This window comes from Peromyscus leucopus, chromosome 5, assembly GCF_004664715.2.
Source record: "Peromyscus leucopus breed LL Stock chromosome 5, UCI_PerLeu_2.1, whole genome shotgun sequence".
NCBI classification, from domain to species: domain Eukaryota; kingdom Metazoa; phylum Chordata; class Mammalia; order Rodentia; family Cricetidae; genus Peromyscus; species Peromyscus leucopus.
Window position 1 is genome coordinate 88,713,607 of NC_051067.1, and position 21,642 is coordinate 88,735,248.

The 21,642-nt window shown below is 39.8% G+C and overlaps 1 protein-coding gene across 6 annotated transcripts in view; it reads right to left on the reverse strand.

The window, feature by feature from the left end:
* Positions 1-21,642, reverse strand: part of Inpp4b (inositol polyphosphate-4-phosphatase type II B) — a 726,443-nt gene that overhangs the window by 352,554 nt on the left and 352,247 nt on the right. For 4 of the 6 annotated variants that reach the window (XM_037206141.1, XM_037206136.1, XM_037206137.1 and 1 more), the window contains one exon: positions 12,639-12,702. The gene's annotated coding sequence lies outside the window, so the exon portion shown is untranslated. Of the gene's footprint in view, positions 1-6,775; positions 6,868-11,974; positions 11,998-12,638; positions 12,703-21,642 lie in introns of those variants that run through there. The other 2 variants (XM_037206140.1, XM_037206139.1) reach the window with 2 other exon arrangements.

Consider the following 21,642-nt stretch of genomic DNA (forward strand, 5'->3'; position numbering starts at 1 on the left):
GCCATTGATAAACTTCCTCAGACAAAAGTCACTGTATTCTAGATTTGACCTGTAATCTAGAATCAGAAACCACCAGTTTACAGCAAAATTAATAAGAGAATATTCTGTGTTTATAGCATCTAAAAGGATAATATACATATACATATATATGTATATATATATGAGCAACACTAAAAACAATGAGAAGAAGCAATGAGGAATACACTGTATTGCTTATGTATTAAAGGCACATTAAATGATTGTTCTTCTAACACATTAGGAGACAGACATTGAAGAATTACACTGGATATGGCAATCATCAATGATAATCATTAATGGCATTTAAACACGTATGATAAACTAATAATGGGGATAGAATAGAATAAAAATATAAAATTGCCAGGAGCCATGTAACTTCTTTAGGGTACAAGGCCCGAGAAGAGCACGAACAAATTCTTGTAGCAAGGCTCTGGAGAATCAGACCCATTTTAGCAAGGCTAATGGATGACAGTTCACTGCATAATTCTGGGCATGACCCCAGGAGCGTATGTGCTACCTGCTGTCTGTGCTTTCTTTATACAAATCATATTGCTGGCTGCCTCTAGTTTCATTTTCCCAGAGCTACAGATAAAATAGCTATTACAAAAGGAAAACTTCCCCCTGATGACTCTCCTTTGGGTGAACCAGAGGGGATGTAGTTAAAAATGTACAGTGGATCTGATTCAGCTCCTAAACCTTTGATGTTTCGAGTGTGTCTATGAATTCAGGCTTCTTAAGAACAGGATAGTGCCTTTCCAACCCACCCTATGACTAGCCTGAAAGAGTCATAGTAGCTCATGACATTACAAATTTGCATAACTGTTCTGGAGATGATGATTTTAAGAGAAATGCAAATAAATAGATGATATCAGGAGTTAATGGAAACAGTCTAGGGGCAGTGATTGAAGCAGAATCAAAGAAACCCATAGTGCCCTCATTTCTAATAGCTGTGCCAATACTGTAGGAAGTTGAGAGGAAGGGGACATGAGAACCAGGGATAAGCAGAGCCAACTATTAAGAGTAAGCTTTTAAGTTACGTAGTTTACAGGATGATAGGGAAAAGACTCTGGACTTTCTCCTGTAGGAGACAATAGCAGTACAGAATGAAGAATGCATTGATTCATCCTTGGCTGGTGAGTTGATTGTGAGAACTTAGATTTTACCAGAAGTAAATATTAACCACTGGAGACAAAACTATCTCTCAGTCGCCATGACACTGTAACCACAAATGCTGTCAACTGGACACACTGTTCTACCTGTGGGTGTGCCTAGTTGGAAAACTTCCTTTGTCGCTTGCAACGCTGCATATGCTCCTGACATTAGAGCTGTGGATCAAGTAGGTAATAGTTACCCGTGGGAAAGGAGGGGACGGAAGAAGACCGGGGTGAAGGAACAAACTGGCAATTACTGTTACCATTATTAGAAACTTAAGGAAGCAAACTTGATTGTAAAACTGTTCATGCAAATTATTGAAATAGTATAAACAAAAAGGGCTCAGGCTACCTGGGGCCACTTGGTGGAAACAGGTGGTCATAGTTTCTTTGCTGAATCGACTTCACACATCTGTCGCAGGTAGTTGAACCCATGGGGAGCAAGGCTCCCTGCATAAAATGCATGTGCAATTTTTAAAAAAGAGCAGAACTAGAATATATGGAATCTAGTGACCACAATGATTTTAATTCAAACGTAAGTAATTATATTACACGCACACCAATTTTCAGAACTAAGATTATGCAGAATAGAAAATGCAAACTATATTATTTCACAGCTACATTCAAGTATTTTCTTTACTTTTGTTACATTTCAATCTACTAGCATAGAGAGGGAAGAAGCAAAGGGAGGAGAAAACATGTGCACTACAGACACTTGTCTGAAGAAGGCTAGAACAGCTTCCCAAATGCTTAACGAAATTGATTTTGCTTCTACTAATATTAGCAGGGTCATTGTTAAATTATAAAATGTTAATCACCAAAAGGCATAATAACCCTGAATGAGTCCTATATGAATAATCCTATACACATCTAACAATAGATCCAGAAAAAAAAGTAGATCAACTCACTGTTCCCCCTGGAGACATCGCTGTTCCTTCAGTATAGATCCAGAGTTTCAAACCTTCTTGAGAAGCTCACCTAATGACCATCTAGACACCTGCCTATCTGACAACACAATTCCCATTTTCTTTTCCAAAGTGAACCCAGAGAATCCACTAATAGAGATTGTTTGGGGTCACAAAATAAACCCTAACAAGTTTAAAAGAATTGAAGTAATAAAAAAATACATTTTTGGCCACAATAAAACTATACTGGAAATTACCCAGTAAAAGATATTTAGAAAATTCTTCAAGTGGATAGAAGTTAAATAATATATTTCCACATAACTCATTAATCAAAAATGAAGTTATAAAGATATATTTTATGTGTTTAAAATTAAGGGAAGTCTGCATACTATGTATCAAAATATGCTTGGGGGGGAAGCTATAGTTTTAAATGCATGTATTAGGAAAATGGATCACAAATCCATAATCTAAGCTTATAATTTATAATTAGAAAAGTTCAAATTACATTTACAAAGATACAACAAATAAAATAGTATAGACAACTAGTATAATGTATAAATATTTACTTTCCAGAATATATTTATAATGCCAGTAAATTAATAACAAAAGGCAAATCAACTCAATCAGAAAAAAATCTTTGTGACTATATGAACTAGTAATTAAAATATTAAACAGACTTGGCTAAGAAAAATATTGGGAAGTTTTCAAATTCATTAGCAGTCTGTCAAAGCAAATGAGATATGACCATATAGTCATCTGTAGGGAACAGTATTAAATTGCAAGCCTGAAATGTTGGTGAAGACTTAAACAATGCAAGTTTCTACCATGATGGAGCATCAGCCATAGCGGAAACCAAACTGCCAATGTCTTGTAAAGTGGAAAACCAATACCACTTTGAAGCAAATATTCAAAAGAAACAGAATGGCATGCAAGGAAATAATTTGGAGAATGCTCACAACTAGTGAAGTACCAATAATAAAAAGTGTTGCAAACAGGCTAAATATCCCTAAGTAAGAAAGTACATCAGTACATTGTGGATTTTCCATTCTATTTGGCAGCAAAGTTAAAAAATTTTGTTTCATATAACAAAAAGATCAAATTCAGAAAATACTAAGAAAAGGAGAGTAAGACACAGGAGGGGCAGGAAGACAGAAAACATGATGTTTAGAAAGATTCAAAACATATAAGCCAACACTCTAATAATTTCAAACACGTAGCTCCATTTTGCACAGTGTACACAGACATGAGGCACTTCTTACAGAGAAGTACACAATGAACTGGGAAGTCTGACATCCTGGGATGTTGGCAAAGAGGGAGGCACTGGGGGTGTGGTCTAGAAGGGAACACAGTCGTTTTAAACTCCATCTGTAGAGTTTTCTTAGAGATAAACAGGCATATCATCATTTTTCCTTATTCCTTTTTCTGTTTTACATATTCTTATGAACTTAATCAACTAAAAAGAGGCAAAGTCATGTGCTGAAAAGAAATAAAGAGGCCATGTGTAGGAGCTTAGGTAGGTAGATGAAGTCTTGAGTTGACCATCATGAATGCTGTGTAGGAACAAGTAGTTTGGGCTTGACACCATAGATGAGGGGGTGACAGTTTAACCGCTTGGTGACTTTCTCCCAAAGGGCTGGGCAGCCTAGCAAGATGGTACAAGAGATGAGGTGTTAAACATTTGTCTCATAATGCATTGAGAAAAAGATGAAACCAATAATGTGGTTCTAATAAGGAAATTGAAATCATTTAGGCTGAATTGGGAAGCCGTCTAAAGGGAAAGATGTGATTTAGTGGCAGATGAGTGAAGTATTCCATTCTAACTGATGAGAACTTCTAAGTATAATCATGAGATAAGTGGGTGGCTGAAACTGGCTAACATCTAAATGATAAAGAAACTATGCATGACGGGTGTTACATAGGAAGTTTCCATGGAAATTAAATCATCTAATCATTTAAAAGAATAACAGTCAGAACTTGGGGACCAGGGGGAGATAATGTCCCTAAGAATAATTTGCAGAGGACAGAAGCTTGGCCAATAAATGTGACAAATGTGAGCAGAAGTAGAAGGTAGTTATACATCTGTAATCTTACATGAGGTCATAGCAACACAGGAGGCCTAAGAAGATAGCTTCACCTTAAAGTCTACAGTGTGTACCTTTATGCTCCTTTGAGGAAACAGTACGGGCCATGTCCTTACAAGACAGAGAAAAAGGAAGTATTCCCCAAGAAAGTGAAAGGCAAAAACACTCGTGGACTTAATGTAACAACTTGAAAATTAAGATCAGGAGATGTCATGGTCAACCAAGCCTACAAAATAGGATGATATGGCATGTAAGAAAAGCTGACCAGAGGAGCCTGTGCTTCGGGATCCTGTGCAGAGGAGATGCCAATGTGAGGCACTGGCTATTGCCTGTTCTTGGATTGTAAATGGGCCTTTATTCCTGACTGGTTCCATTTGGTTCTAGCAATCTGCAAGAGAGAAGGCGCCCTGAGGAATGGTGAATGCATGCCTCATTTAATCTCTTTTTCCTCTTGAACCATTTAGTGATATGTTCACATACTACCAATCTTGAAAAAAAATAGGGGCTGGGACTTTGGTTCATTTGTAGAATGCTTGGTTGGCATGTGGAAGGCCTTGGGTCCAAGCACTCATACTGAAAAGAAGCAAAACAAGGATAGTTTACAAGTAAAATATAAGAATCAAGTATGTCAACAAAACATAGAATTAACAGACTATGAGAGATTTGGGATGATTATCTCTGAAGAGATGAAGACACTGAGACTCAGAAATGGACCTGAAGTGTACCCAGCTGCCAGGTAAGAGGTCCTTATTCCAGAGCAGTGGTTCTCAAACTTCCTAATTCTGAGACCTTTAATACAGTTCCTCATGTTGTGGTGACCCCTAACCATACAATTTCTTGTTCATAACTGTACTCTTGCTACTGTTATAATCATAAGTGTAAATATCTGTGTTTTCCGATGGTCTTAGGCAATCCCTATGAAAGGGTCATTAGAACCTCCAAAGAGTCGTAGCCCACAGGTTAAGAACCACTTTTCTAAAATGAGCTTTGTAGCTTTCTCCTTTCACCCTGTGACACTCCTGGCTACTACTCATACACCATCTAAAAGGCTAAGAATTTCCATCGAATGTTGATAGAAAGTCTTGAAAGTTTACAAATTATTTTTCTACAGCTGCTTCCTGTGGCAGCTTGGATTTTTCTCAACAAAAATACATAAAACCTGAAACCCCAAATATGGTTTCGCAACAGCTATCACACAGCCAAGTTTTTTTTGTTTTTTTTTTTTTTTTCTTTTGAGATAGGGTGTCCTGTACTCAGCTGACTTTGGACTCACTGCATGGCTGGGAACAACCTGAGACTTGAGATGCTGTGACTTGGTCCCTGAGGCTGACATCCCAGGCCTGCACCACCACTTGTTTCATGTTGAGAACAGCACCCAAGGCTGTTTGCTGGCTAAGCCAGTGCTCCCACGATTCAGCAGCATCCCTTGTTCTTATATTTGAATTGAACATAATGATTAATATTGGTAGCACCCTGCATCCTTACTGGTTGTCAAATGGCTTCCTCTGTTATCTTCAAACAATAAAAAAAATTAATTTAAAAATTAAACTCAAGGCAACAAGGCAACAATGAGATGTTATTGTCCATACTTAAATGACAGAGGGTTTTCCCTTTTCTTTGAACTGTACACTACAAGCATATGGTATCTAGCAACCCATGTCCACTCTGTCTTAAGAGCAGAGATGATAAGGTTGGCGCGTCCTTTGTATGTACTCAAGGGGAAGGCTAGAGAAGTGGGGCCTGAGCAGTGGCAGACGTTTCAAAATCCTTGTGAGTGCAGTCACATATACACATCCAGCATCCAAGGCCACTCAGATCTCATGTGCCTCAGCAAAATGAAAGTTGAAGCTTTGATTATATCCTCAGGGCATTCCTAATGCAGACATCATCAAAGTTATTAATTCACAGAACTGATTGAATTGCTTGTGATGATACATTTCAGGTTCTAAACAGTATTGGCTAAATTATCTGCAGTTTCTAGTGATGAATTGCTCGTTTTCTTTTGAAATTTAAATTTTTTAAAGTAAGACAGATAACAGATTTAATTAAAATGTTATCTTCTGCTTTTTATTATGGCAGGCAAGAATAAATGTACATATTGGAATTTCACTTTAGCTCTCCAGAGAAGTTCACAGAGTGCCTGAGGTTACCTATAAAGGATATAACTGGCCCATGAACCCTCCTCATTCCTGCCGCCTAGTGCAGACACATCTTACACTCTTTCACTGCTAGCTCCTTACCTGTCCAATATGTACAAACCACACATCTTGATTTATTTAGTAAAACCATCCTACATGAATATAAGAACAAGCAATGGGCAATGTTACAAAAGGAAACTGCACACAATGGGTAGAACACGACCAGAAGCACACGGGGAAGTTCAAGGCCACTGTCCCACCAGCACATCCAATGCAATCGTCTAGGACACATCACAGAGCGAGAACAAGTCATGGGTTGATTTAATAAATCCCCTCTATACCGTGACTATCCTCTGTGATCAGAAAGGAAGTCTGGCACTAAAACACTGGGGGACTGGGAACTCAAACACTATGAAATCACATCATTTATGCCTGAATACTGAAAAAATCATGGGCAAACTTCTCGACAGCTTCTTGCCTACCTTCCTGATGTGTAGAGGGCAAAAGCCTTGTGCACACAGATGAGCACTGGAGACGTCAGGAACGTTAAATTCACAGCTCACCTCTTCAGCGGAATGAGGTGAGAAGCCGCTCTGCCTGGAACAGCAGGAATGATGTCCTTTACAACCTGGTCCTCTGCATCTAATGAGACAGGTTCTGCCATCTCCCAGAATTTATGTTTTTACTTATCCCAGGCCTCTCCCCCTAAATCTTAGGCATTACTTTTAGACCATAAAACCCACTCTTATGAGTGAGGTCACTTGTACTTTATAACAGCCTGAGTGACTTCTGTGTTGTCTTAGGGTCAGGCCAATCCCAGTACCCACACATGTTTACCTCATTCAAGCTCCCTAAACCCTAAATCTTGGGCATTATCTGAGTCAACAGTACCCATTCTTGTGAAAGAAGCCAGATGTCCTTGTAAGGAATCTCAATGTAAACATGTCTTAAATTGTTGTGCACTTGGAGCTTAGTTAATTGTTGTCTGAACATTTTCTTCAAAAACTGTGCTGTGCTTAAATACGACTAAGTAAAATGATCTGGGCCGGACTCTAGAAGTTCTGGTCCAGCAGCAGTTATAATAAAATCAGGCTGAGCTGAGTTTCATTCTGTCTCTGTGGATTGTTTTCTTCCATGCTTGCTGAAAAGTCTGTAGGGGAATCACCACACTGATAGCTTGTAGAAGTTCAGTTTTCCGACTTCTTTGGTTTTAGCATAAGGAGAAGAGAGGAGAAGTATCACATCTATCATTTGTGTGTTGGGCATTTGATCAGCACAGCACACATGAAGTGCACAGTACAAACAGAAGTTTCCTTTCAGTCTTCCAGAGCACGGAGTTTTCAGTACATCAGTGACACGGCAGCTGTGCCTACGCCCCTCTCTCTGCACACCTCTCTCTGCACACCTCTCTCTGCACACCTCTCTCTGCACACCTCTCTCTGCACACCTCTCTCTCTGCACACCTCTCTCTCTGCACACCTCTCTCTGCACACCTCTCTCTGCACACCTCTCTCTCTGCACACCTCTCTCTGCACACCTCTCTCTGCACACCTCTCTCAGCACACCTTTCTCAGCACACCTCTCTCTCTGCACCCCTCTCTCTGCACACCTCTCTCTGCACCCCTCTCTCTCTGCACACCTCTCTCTCTGCACACCTTTCTCAGCACACCTCTCTCTCTGCACCCCTCTCTCTCTGCACCCCTCTCTCTCTGCACACCTCTCTCTGCATACCTCTCTCTGCACACCTCTCTCTGCACACCTTTCTCAGCACACCTCTCTCTCTGCCACCCCTCTCTCTCTGCACACCTCTCTCTGCACACCTCTCTCTCTGCACACCTCTCTCTGCACACCTCTCTCTCTGCACACCTCTCTCTGCACACCTCTCTCTCTGCACACCCCTCTCTGCACACCCCTCTCTGCACACCTCTCTCTGCACACCTCTCTCTCTGCACACCTCTCTCTCTGCACACCTCTCTCTGCACACCTCTCTCTGCACACCTCTCTCTGCACACCTCTCTCTGCACACCTCTCTCTGCACACCTCTCTCTCTGCACACCTCTCTCTGCACACCTCTCTTTGCACACCTCTCTGCACACCTCTCTCTCTGCACACCTCTCTCTGCACACCTCTCTTCTGCACACCTCTCTCTCTGCACACCTCTCTCAGCACACCTCTCTCTCTGCACACCTCTCTCTGCACCCCTCTCTCTGCACACCTCTCTCTGCACACCCCTCTCTGCACACCTCTCTCTCTGCACACCTCTCTCTCTGCACACCTCTCTCTGCACCCCTCTCCCTGCACACCTCTCTCTGCACACCTCTCTCTCTGCACACCCCTCTCTGCACACCTCTCTCTGCATGCCTGGCTCAGCACCCTACGCTTTTGTCATTGTCATGTAGAGGCCCTGACTCCCTTCTCCTTGAGAAGTACTGTGAGCATTTCCTCACTACAGTCTGTCCCTTTATTGCAGTAATAAACTTGCCTTTGTTTGACTACTTTTTGTTGTTATTCTGGGCCTCTTTATATTCTCTTATGCTGTATTGGTCTGATGTGTATATTAAAGTTCCTCTCACATGGCACCTCTAATTGTGGTCATTCACTGAGAGAAACAGCGAGTGCATAAGAAGCCAGCTACCGGCCCAGCTTGCCAAGCCTCTTCTGTTCACTCTGGCTTCTTGGACAATTCATTCCACATACTACCCCTGGCTTATATTTTTGCATAGTGGGAAGATGGTAATTCCCTTTTATTAAACTATGGCAACAAGTAGATATATTAATACTCACTAAGTTTTCAGTGTACCATTTTGAAGCAGGATGTACTACTACAACTGAAGACCTTCCCAGTGACCAGGAACAAATGAATGCATGCCACCCACAGATGCTGAAGGACCACTAAAGTGAGATGTGTTTATTTCATCTGACTGTTCTATGACCCTTTGTATTGAGGGGACAAGAAGCGGGGCAGTAGAGAAGCATTTGCACAGACTTAGTTCTCAGCATCATGTGCACGCGACTCATAAATCAAGGAAGGAGCACAAGGAAAGGACATAAAGAAAAGGATGCAGGGGCTTTTCAGAGGCTAAAGTCCCACTGGGTGGCAGGGCCTGGCTCCTGGCTCTGAGGAATACGGAGGGAGGGAGGACTGAAGACCAATTCACCTGACACCGCCAACCAATAGGACTTTTCTCTTGATGCTCACAGCCTGAACTCATCCCTCCAGCAGCACAGAAGTTGGGATGGGAGCAAGTCACAAGTTTTCTAGAGGTCCATTCTCATGGTAGAAAAGAGCAAAGGGATGCAGCAGAGAGAGGAAAGAAAGAGGCAGGGCGTGCCTGTGACTTGGTTGTCATGGGCTCTTTGCTGAGCTCAGATTCTAGAGATGTCACACAGCATACTTTCTGAAAACCAAGCAAAAATGAAGTAGTAAAATGATGATCTCAAGGAGCACCCAGCACCGAGACATGGATATGGAGTCTGACGGCAATTTCAAAGACTTGGAGACAGAGAAAAGGAAGAAGAGGGAAAGAGTGAGAGGAAGAGAGAAAGAAAAAGAAAGACAGTAGGAACAGAGCATTTGGAATGAAAACAAAGACCAGAGGTGAAGGGTGTGGGCTGTGCATGAATGTTAGTGAAGTGACCAGTATGAGGGAAGCAGGAAATAGATGTGATGTCATCTAACAGAATCATTCACAGGAGGTTGTGATTCATTCTCACTGTATGTTAGGCACAGTTTGTAATCCAAAAAATAGTACAAGTGGAGTTATTTCTTCCCTGATACTGAGAGGTTACAGTGTTACTCAATGAACCAGACACTAACTGAGCATCTATCATACCTAATGACATTCAAAGTGTCCTGTGCCCAGACTGGTGCTTGCTCGGCGTGGGTGGACTGTCACTAGTTCTGTGTCCTCCCCATTTTTATGCTTCCATGTCAGTCATCTTGCTTTCTTTTCTTTGTTAACAAAACTATTTTCAATTAAGATTTCTAGTTAGATTCCACATTTGAAATGCATCTCTGGTAGAAAGCAAATGACAGGAGGGATAATTAAAAGGCAACTGCATCTTGTCTTTCTGGGGATGAAACACAGCTTTGGGAATTATTTGTGATTTTCTTTTTCTTTTTAAATAATAATCAATTTAATTGAAAGATGTCGAATTCATCTATAAAAGTCCATGACCTTTCTTCCACAAGTGCTAAATTCCTCTTCACAAAGTGTAAATGAACTCTGGATCTCAGAATCGTTGGGACATCTATCGCCTCGGGTAGGAAATCCTGGCTTCCTCAAGTGTTCCTTAGCATACTGATCCAGGCATCAGCCCTGCTCTTTGGCCCTGCTGGAAGAGGTTTGCTTGATCTGTGGAGTGGATGGGCTTAAAATACAAGAATTTTAAAAATCAGCAATAAGCATTTTTGGTGGAAAGGAATGAGTCAGATTAGTCAAGATGCAAACAGTATTTTTGTGGTTTTCCTGTGTTGCTTTGACTTTAAAAAATTAGCATTGTTAATGCTGATACTAAAAAATTATGTATTAAGCTCTTATTCAGAGATCTTTGTTGCCAACTCAGGCCGTCTTCACTTTCAAATACATTGAGTACTTGAAGCAACTAGTCATATAATCTAGGTCAAGAAAAACCGTGTGTGCGATGAAGCTAAACTGCTGTGGTAATCAGATAATTCCTGGCTTGAATTATCTGGATCCTAGAAATCTACCTGAACTAGTTTAATAAGCATAAATGTGAAATGGGCCTCATTACCTAAAGGGAGCCTAGGCCCAGGTGTAAAGGAATATCATAAAACAGGTCGCAAGACAATCTTCTGGAGCTGCTCACACTACAATCCAATGAATAGCTTTGGGAAATATTAAGATAAATACAAAGCACATAAATGCATACAATTACATATTCATGTACATGTCTGTGTGCAGATGCATGTGTGTGTGTGTGTTGATTTTTCTTTTTGCATGTCTAAAAATCTGTACTGTTCATCTGTGCTTCAAGCACCTGCAGATTTCAGTTTTCAGACATTTCCAAACTTTCTTTACCTCAAACCATGCTATACAGAATATCACAGGGAAGTAGCACAAAGGAATGAACACATTGACCACTTCTCTACACAGCAGTGACCCATTTTCACTCTGCTTCCCCTGGAGACAAAATGTGAAGACTGGGGAAAGAGGTAGGTGTGAAACCACCTGTCGACAGGACATCAACAGCAAAACCACAGGGTAAAATCGACCAAGGCAAACTCGTCCAAAGACACCTCAAGATAGATATTAAGGCCCTGCCATTCCAGGCTAGTTTCCATCTTCATCACAGACTTATCTCCTGTCTGTCTCCACCTGTGTGATCCCATTTTTTCTATCTCCTTTCTTAGATTTTTCCATTCCCTGGGGAGGAAGGGGTTCCTTCCTTTTTTCTTCTCTCTCTCTTCCTCTTTTTTTCATCCTCTTCCTCCTACTCATCCTCTTCTTCCTTTTATTTTTATTTAGTGTTCCTCAATCTGCCTGCATATCTTTATTCTCATACTTCAAGTTTTAATTTAAAAGACACAGAGAAAAATCTATACTGTTTACCCTAACTCAGTAGACTCTTCCATTCTTTCTCAATGTACTGCCTATTGGGGAAATTATAAGGGCCACTCCACATAGTTTAAAGGAAGATTTATTTAGTGTGTGACTTACAAATGAAGGAATAGATAGGTTGCGGGGGTCTGGGGAAGGTGTATCGCAATCCAGCGATGTTCTCTGGAGCTCTGCTCAGTCAACCTCCACCGTCCAGGGTCCTGGAACAGAGAGAGCGCTTGCCCATCCAGGTCTCGGGTCTCCAGACAACTCCCTTGGCCCCGCCTCGTAGACATGACAGTTGCCAGAGTCTCAATGGGGGTTGGAACTTCCAGAACCAAGCTGGAATAGCTACCCACTATAACTGCCATACTGAACTCTGCATTTTTCCTTAATAGCAGTCATCATAAACTTTTCTTACTTATGGATGTTTCTTATGCCAAGTTTCCCCTACTGGATTTCAAGTTCTGTAAAGGCAAGAATGAACATGCCTATTCTGTTCAATCATGTAAAAGCTTTTCAGAGGTTGCTTCCTCATGGGTAATGATAGTTTGCTAATTTTCACATTTCTGTCTATATCCTGTGTACCTGAAGCCCCAAAATATTATTTACTATAAAGAAATCAATTAATTTATCTTCACAATATGCTCAACTACCTTTCAACATACACTCACACCTATCTAGGTCACCAAAATAGCAGAACAATAAAATAGTTTGTTAATAAAGAAGCAATATGCTTGAATAGTTATCAGTGTAACGAATACATGGAAAATGATTCCTGTACCTGATATATGCTGTGTTTTTCAACAGCTTGGATATTTGCTTATTGTCTCACTGGTTTTATGGCTCTGTAAAGTACAAAAGAACAAAGTTTTAGAATATTGTGTTACATACACAAAAAAACACTTACCATAATAAAATCCCCATAATACTATCATTTGATATGCTTCCAGTGAACAGCATTACAAATATGGTGGACTTACCATCACACTGTCCATAGAACATTGTTTACTTCTAGTCCAGGTTAATACGCCCCTTTCAGCTCAGAAAGTTCACTAGAAGAATTGCCATTGCCCCTTGTTTCCTATTCACACATGCCTGGCTCTCTTCTTTGCCAGACATTGCTCTAAGTTACATAGGTTAACTTATTTATTCCTTATAACCAAGGGCCAGCATGAGGTCAACTCAATAGGTCTGTATTACCCAAACCCAACACATTCCAAGAAACCCTGTGTCAGGATTAGCTGTTAGTTGGGTGCTGGGGGATGACCTCTGAACTCCTGAAACAGTCTGATAAGAGTGTTTGGTTTTTCAGACCACAGAGTCATTTATCCATCATCTCTCCTCTTCTAGTATTGCCGTCCTTGCTTTTAAAGCTCTCTACCCATTTTCCCTTCCCCCATCCATAGCATCTGTGTCCTCCAGTTCCCCTCTCTAGAGCTTCTCCCCTCACACTGCTGCACCTTTCAAATTTTCTGGTTTCTGTAGTTATTCCAGGTCCTATAAACAAAAGCCATAGGGATAGCACTGTTTTTACTGGAATTTTACTGGTAAACTGTGTTTACCTGGAATTATGCAATGTGTCCATGTGTTTGTGAAAGTGTACTGTCACACTTGGTTGCTTCCCAGAACTTGAAAGTGGATCTCTATTGTTGAAAACACCATACACTTTGGACACAGGACTTGAAGGAACCTAGCTGGACACAACTCAAAAGCCTCTTCCTAAGGACTAGCTTTCACAATACCGGAAGGTCATATATAGATATCGAGGGAGTAAAACATCAATAATCCTACCCAGATATGACACCAAGAACCACAACAATGAGCAGCATAACAAGATACACTCAGGTGTAAGCTGGCACTTGTATCTTGGGAGTAACCCACACTTGTCTAACTGGACATTAGGTGCACTCAGTGTGAGGGACTTTATGCTTTGCACTATAAACCTAGACAAACACTCATGGCTCTGAGTCCATGGGGACTAGAGAAGAACCCACTACTGCCATTTCTTGAGTCAGCATAATTTCTGTGTTGTAAATACTCTTTCTTAGAACCACAGGTGGATGGAGCTCTCACCCCTCATCAAAGAAGCTTCCTTTTGCAGTAGATGGAAACCATTACAGATGCCACAGCTGGTCAAAGTGCAGAGACTGAGGGTGGTGTGCCCAGCCCCAAGTAACACATCTACCACAAGCTTTCTACATCTGAAGCAAGGAACACTGTGGAAGAGGGGCCAGAAAAATTGTAAGGGCCAAGGGATCAGGACATCTGCTGAGAGATATCATCATCTATATATGACAGGAAACTACATGTGTGAAAACTCAACAATATGGTTGTTTACACAAGACCTGAATAAAGACAACACCAGTTGATGCACCAATACAGATGAGGATAATCTCACAGCACCCACCCCTTGCTACTGGGAGAGGGAGTATCAGTCTTCCCCAGGGATGAACAGAAGCAATGAATTTGAGAAGAAGTCGGGGAGTTGGAGAGAAATTGGAGACAGGGTGGGGATGATGAAAATATAAGACATACATATGAAATTTTTAAATTAATTTTTAAAAGAGTGTTTGCTACATGCAATGCCTTGGTCTTTTTTGCTCCAGGTGACCAGGGAAATGTATTACAAAGCATGGTTTAGAATGAATACCTAATGTTTAAGGGAAAGGGACACTGGCGTCTAGTCAGCTGGTATCATTCACATTGTAGACTCATATCACTAATCTCAGCTAGGATTCTGGAGCTTAGAGACCATGTAAGTTCTCCAGGTTTTCCATAATTCGTCTGGGTTACATGTTTTGTTGAGAGCTCTGGGCATGGGCATGACTCCACTGAAAAGAAATACCTAAAAGTCAGTTCCTGAATAGCTTCATGAACCTTGTCCTTCCATGGCTTCGAGTCTGCATCATTTCATTCACAAAACATGTCAAGATTGCGTAGTTGTTCTGAGTCTAGTGCTTGCCTGATGGTGAACTTGGGGGACATAGGACTTTTTGACTTAGGAATTACTATCCCACAAGTATAGGGAGAGAATTGAACAAAGAAAGGTTAGGTGTCACAGTCATATCCTCACAGTTAGTTGGAATCAGTATTTGAATTCTATCACAATGATCTTGATCAAAAGTTTGGACATTTTGTTTATATTTTGTCCATTTTTTCAATCATATAATTTTTTTATATGCCATGCATAAGTATATTTTAAAATGCCACCTTAACTCATTCCTTGTATTTACAATAGGAATGATAACTTTTAAATTTTATCTTCACTATTAACTATAAATATTTCATTTTATCTATAAGAATCATAATGAATTAGCATGTGCCAACGCCCTAGGTTTGACCTACAGGAATTAATAAAATAACAGAACACGCTCCATTGAGTTAAATATATTCTTTAACTGTTGCAATACTTGAAAAACAAATTTCTTCCAGTCTTGATTGTGGTGCAGGTGCAACATAAGATCTTCCCTTCACATAATCAGTTCTCTCCATTCCAGTCAATCCTTGGTATCCATGGAAGACTGCTTCCCAGAATACTCTGAATGCCAAAATTTGAAGATATGCAGGTTGCTTCAAGAAAGTGATGCAATATTTGCATGTAGCCCAGGCATAGCCTATCTACACTTTAAGTTGTATCTTAATCATATTTAATAACACCTAAGGATAAATGCTGTAGAAATTGTTGTGCTATATTGTTTAGAATATAATAAGAAGAAAATATGGGAATTTTTAGTACAAATAGAATTTAAAATATGTTAGATCCAAGGATGTAGAATCCATTGATACAGAAGGCCAGTGGGAAATGGCTTTTAATTTAGACAATTAATTAAACTACAAGAGGGGTAAATATTACTTCAAACTAGGTCTAAGTCGAAAAGCAAAATACTCCATCCCTAATTCTATTAAGATAATTTGAGTGTGATGGATTCAGTAATGCTCTGAAGGTGAGCACTAGAAATTTTCATAATAAGAAATTAGACAAAAGTTATAACTGAAGAAAATAGAACCCCCCAATCAGTCACTAAGTAGATGCAAAACAAAAAGTGCTTCACCAGTCCCAGAGAAATGTCGTATGCTTGGCATGCTAAGCTTTATTTGGGTAGACACTGCTGCAAAAGATACTTTGGGCTAATTGATCACGATCATTATGTGTCTGCGATGGCTGCTTCATCCTAACTTGAACAAACCACAGGATATCCATCATTTCAAGTCAATCCAGAAATTAACACTGTGTCCCTTTGTACATATTGCATATGGCTGGGCCATGTCCTGAATATCATTACATTTAAAATTGTGATGAGCCAGGCGGTGGTGACGCACACCTTTAATCCCAGCACTCAGGAGGCACAGCCAGGCGGATCTCTATGAGTTAGAGGCCAGCCTGGGCTACAGAGCAAGATCCAGGACAGGTACCAAAACTACACAGAGAAACCTTGTCTCAAACAAAAACAAAAACAAAAACATCGCAGACACATAAAATAAAGTAAAATATAAATAAATAAAATTGTAATGAGTCTATTATGACTGTTTAGAGATAAACACATACTCATGTGGTATATAGTGTCCCATCAAGTCCTTAAAGGATTTTTTTTTTTTTTTTTGGTTTTTTGAGACAGGGTTTCCCTGTGTAGCTTTGCAGACCATGCTGGCCTGGAACTCACAGAGATCCGCCTGCCTCTGCCTCCCGAGTGCTGGGATTAAAGGCGTGCACCACCACCGCCTGGCTTAAATGATTTTTTTAAATGCAAGAAAAACATACACAAGGGAAAGCCCTTACACAGTGATGATTAAATGCATTTAAATAAACAGGACAGTTGTGCAAGTCCAAAGAACAAGATTCTATGGTGCAGAAAGATCAGTTGTGTTATTTGAGCCTGAATCTTTCAGGCTCATTTCGTTCCCATTGCGGCGCTAGTCATCACTTGTTGGCTCCCATCATGTAGCAAGAACTAATATTTGCTCTAATCTCCTGAAGGCTATAAACTTCCTAAATAAACACCCCAAAGAAGTTAGTGCAAACAGCAAGTCTCATTTAACACTCATCATTACCTTCTCAATAAATTATCAAATTTCCATTAATTAGAACAGGAAAGTTTCCTTTAAAACAAACAGCAAAATTCTATTATAAGTAACTTGTGGGTCTTAGACTGGCTTGAACATTATCGTTTATGACTAGGATGTGGGACATTCAAACAGGTTGAAATGGCACCATCTGGGATCCCTTCTTCCATTATAGAAGTCGGTGCATTCTTTGGTCTTTGTATCCATTCCCTCTGTGGTCCTGAAGGGGATGATGGGATGCTCATCACACCCAGTCTTCCATTCTACGGTAGAGTGCGGGAATTATGTGGATGAACCCAAAGTCAACTCTGCAGAGGACTGTGCCTGTGTCACACTGCCCCATGGAAGACACTTGGGTTTCAGAAGTTTATATTGACCTGAGACATCCTGGTGACTTTTGAGGAAGAGCCTCCCTCACCAGTAAAAGGTTTTGGGATAAGCTGAGAAGGGTTGAGTTGAGAAGTGGTCAGTAGTCCAGGAGAGAGGATGTCAGGTGCCTCAGGGGATCTTGAAGTACAGAGGTCTTCTGGTGTCCTGAAAAAAATCAAACCTCTCTTCCCTACAAGTGCTGGCATTTATATATCTGCTTTACAAGGTATCTATATGTAGTTATTAAATGTTATTATAATCAACCTCTTATAAAATAAAGTTAAAAATTATGGTTCAAGAGCAACTTTCTAAAATTTTACTACTGTAGCCTAATTTACATCACCCTCTTTAAGAGCAAAGTGCAATTTAGCAGTCACTAAGGTTGAGCTCAGAGTGGTCTTAATTCAACCGTACAATACTACAAAAATTGATAGAATTAATAAAATAACTCCAGCATATTCCCAGTGTGCAAGGTAAATTTGCAACAATAACTTTTCTATGTAATAGTAATAAATAGAAAGTAAATCATTCAAAATATATAAATGTGACTTCCCATAGTAGCAACAATAACTAGAATCATTACAGCAGTAACAACAAAATCAATACAATACTTATGAATAGCAGTGTAAATAAAATTATAAAAAGCTGTAAAGAAAACTAAGGAGCCATAATGTATGCATGAGTGGGAAAGTATTCACAATGAAAACAGTACTTCTTGCACAAATTAATTTCTATTTTTAATGCAATTCAAGTAAAAATTCCTATGGGAGTCATTTTACAGCCTGTTAAATTTTTCTCGAGTTCATTGAAGCTGTGGATCATAAAGAAAATTTTGAATATGGATATTAAAAAGATGTGTTTGCACTAATGATAAAATATGTTTTTTTTAGCACAACACTTACCATAGTGCAGATATGGCTCTGAAAGGGATGCACGTATTAGTGGCACAATATGGGAATCTCCTCAAGTACACTATCTTATGCATTCTTTCTTTCAACAAACTTGGAGCACCTGATGGGTACTATTATGCTACTTATTAAAAGACAACAGTTGCTAAGTCCTCCCATTAATTTTGGAGGGGGCCAAATTAACTGGTATCTTCTTCGGTATAACTAAATTGAAACTGACACAGGAGCGCATGGAAGTGGACAGAAAACAAATTCAGTGACCATTAAAAAGAGGGACTGCTGCTGGGCGTTGGTGGCACACACCTTTAATCCCGGCACTCGGGAGGCAGAGCCAGGCGGATCTCTGTGAGTTCGAGGCCAGCCTGGACTACCAAGTGAACTCCAGGAAAGGCGCAAAGCTACACAGAGAAACCGTCTCGAAAAAAAAAAAAAAAAGAGGGACTGCAAAGGCAATGGATGGAATTGCTGAAAGAATTGCCTAAGTTTCAGAACTAAAATCAAGTATGTTCTATTAGGCATCGATACTAATTACAGATGTATTATGGAGACAAACACAAGGAAATCCAAAATAAAAATAAAAGTAAATGTAGTTTATTTACATACAATTTTAGAGAGACCAAGTGTACTTTTGAAATCTTTAAGCTTATACAAAGAAAATGTCTGACACATTATATTAGAGAAAAACTCCTATAGCTTAAATATCAAAATAAAAGTAGATGCTATTGGTAACAACTCGACTACATAAAAATATACTTTAATAAACAATTAACAATAAGAGATAAGCAGTCAAAGGAAAATTTATAATTAGAAACACAATTCCTTGATGAACAAATTGAAGAGTATTTGGCCTCATTAGTACCCAAAAAATAACTAGTAAAGCAATGGCCAAAAACAGTTCATCTAACATATTGGCGAGGAAGAATGTTCACATTTGAACGTTTGGGGGAGTTGCTGTGAACAGTGATTTTCCTGCAACCCCAAACATAGTCTCTAAGTGTTCTTGCCACAGTGCCAGAACATAGAGCAGCATTCAAACCCCATGTGGTTAGTGGATGATGCCCCTGACAAGTACATTGTATCTTAACATCTTTCAAACATGATTTTAGGTAACTGATTGTCAAGCATTCGCCATAGCCTTAAAGACACCACAGTCAACATTTGGAGTAAGTATGTTGAACAATAACATGAGATTATGAAATTGTTTCTTCATGGTAATCCAAGCAAAAGTGTAGCCCTGGCTTCCCAGAAAATGGCTTCTCAGAAAACCCATGTCCACACTTTCGATGTGGCAATTTCATGCGATTCTAATTATAAGATTCTATTCTAGAGATACAACACAAAGACAAGGAGGAAGTAAGACAGACAGGTATGGCCACTCACACATTGGTCATGCATTTGAAAGTCTGAGGAAAAGCTAACTGCAGTATTGAAGTCATCCAGAGTGGGCTGCAGGCTAGCTAGGCCTATAGAATGTGGTTTCATCTCAAAACAAAAAAATAGAAATAAATAAATAAATAAAAGAGAGAAAAAGAAAAAATAAGGAGAGTATAAAGAATTTTTGCAGTATGTATTAAATAAGAAAAATTAGAATGTACCTAAAAATTAACAGTATAGAAATATTAGCAAACGTGTGTTACATTAACTTAGTTGACTATTATCACCATTACATTTTGACTCATAAAAGTCAAAAATTCACAAAGGTTCATAGTGCAATGCTAAGTCTACATAATATTCAAAGTTGTCTTTCTCCTTTATGAGAATGGTATCCTGGAGCCAGTGAGACTGCCGATCACCCATCCTTACTCCTCTCTCCCCAGTAATACATTAGTAAGTTTTCTTAGCTATAAAATGAGAGAATGATAATAGCATGTTAATCTTCAGGTGCTATTTCTTTATGTAACAACAACATCAGACCATTCCAGTGGTCGAAACAGGACCTGTCGTACAGTAAGATTTCACAGCTGCAACTGTCGCATTTATGTCAGTTATTAAGCAAGAAGCTAATCTGTCCATACCCAACATTTAGATGATAATACCTGGACTTGTGGGCGATAGACCGGTGTGGTTGTTCTGCTGTGTGGAACCGATGAGGTGTGGTTCTTATGTCTGAAAAGGTTCCACTGCTTACAAATAGCCAAGGCAGATATCACAAACTTATTGCTGATTCTTTCTTGCAGTTTGAGTGCAAGCATGTGGCCTGGGCCTGTGATGTCATAGGACCCAGAGTCAGCTCAGAAACATATGCTTCACAGAAGCCGTCTGTCTGGCTATCTGGAAGCAGCACCTCTGCCAAGTCTAAGAAGCAATGAGGCAGAGGCTCAACCCTCAGGCATTGTGTTTAGGGTTTCAGCAAAAGTTCATGGGCCAGAAGCAGCCAAAAGGTATCATGTATGTTTGCTTGGACACAGAGCACTTGGGAGGGAGGCCTACCTCTGAAACCAAGACAATCCTTCCTTCATTACACCCTTCTTCTTACACACACACACACACACACACACACACACACACACACACACACACACACGATAAATGCATTGGTTTAAAGATACATTATGTAAGAATTGTAATTTCCAATCTACAGGTTTTTTTTTTTTTTCAATTTTGAAAACATTTTCATGTGTACCACCAGTGCATTGGGCCAGGGTCACCACAACTGTCTCTGTTGGATAATTTCACCCTCCAAAAGGTCTTCAAATGAAAAATACTTTTTGAAGTATGGAATCGGTTGTATATTTGTGACTATGCTAAAGCACATAGATATTCAGATGTACAGTGATAAGAATTTTATTTTACATTTTACTTTTCAAACATTCTCATATCCCTTGAAAATATGGATCACTTATTAAAAGAAAAATATGTTTAGCAGTAGCTTGCAGCATCATTTGAAATATTATACATAGCTCAGGCTCACTGGCTAGGCAAGCCCTGTAAAGATTGTCATATGTCATTGTATCTGGTCACACATCTGCTGTTTGAATCACCCTTACTCGGTGCCCTGATCAGACAGACTGTCATCCCCAATAATACTGAATTCACTGAACTATTATTCCAGAAGCAAATCAGACACTTTATGCCTCGAAGTTTGTCTATCACAAAGCTTTTCTCTGGGTGTAGAACAGATAATGGATCAGGGATTTTCCTGTCTCTTATTGTTTGGTGGGAGGAAGAGCTGAATCCTGGGTCTTGTCTATTGCTACCAATAAGCTACATCCCTAATCCTTCACATTCTGATTCTTGGAACAAATTTTTGTTTAAAACATTATTGACCCAGGAATATCATGGGAGATGGATGGAGAGATATAAGAGCAGCACTGTGAAATTCTCTCTTCCAAATATGACATGGCCATCGCAGTCATGCACACAGCAGCAGTGGGTCACTGCATGTGTGCACACCCATGTAAATGCACACACACACACACACACACACACACACGAGAGAGAGAGAGA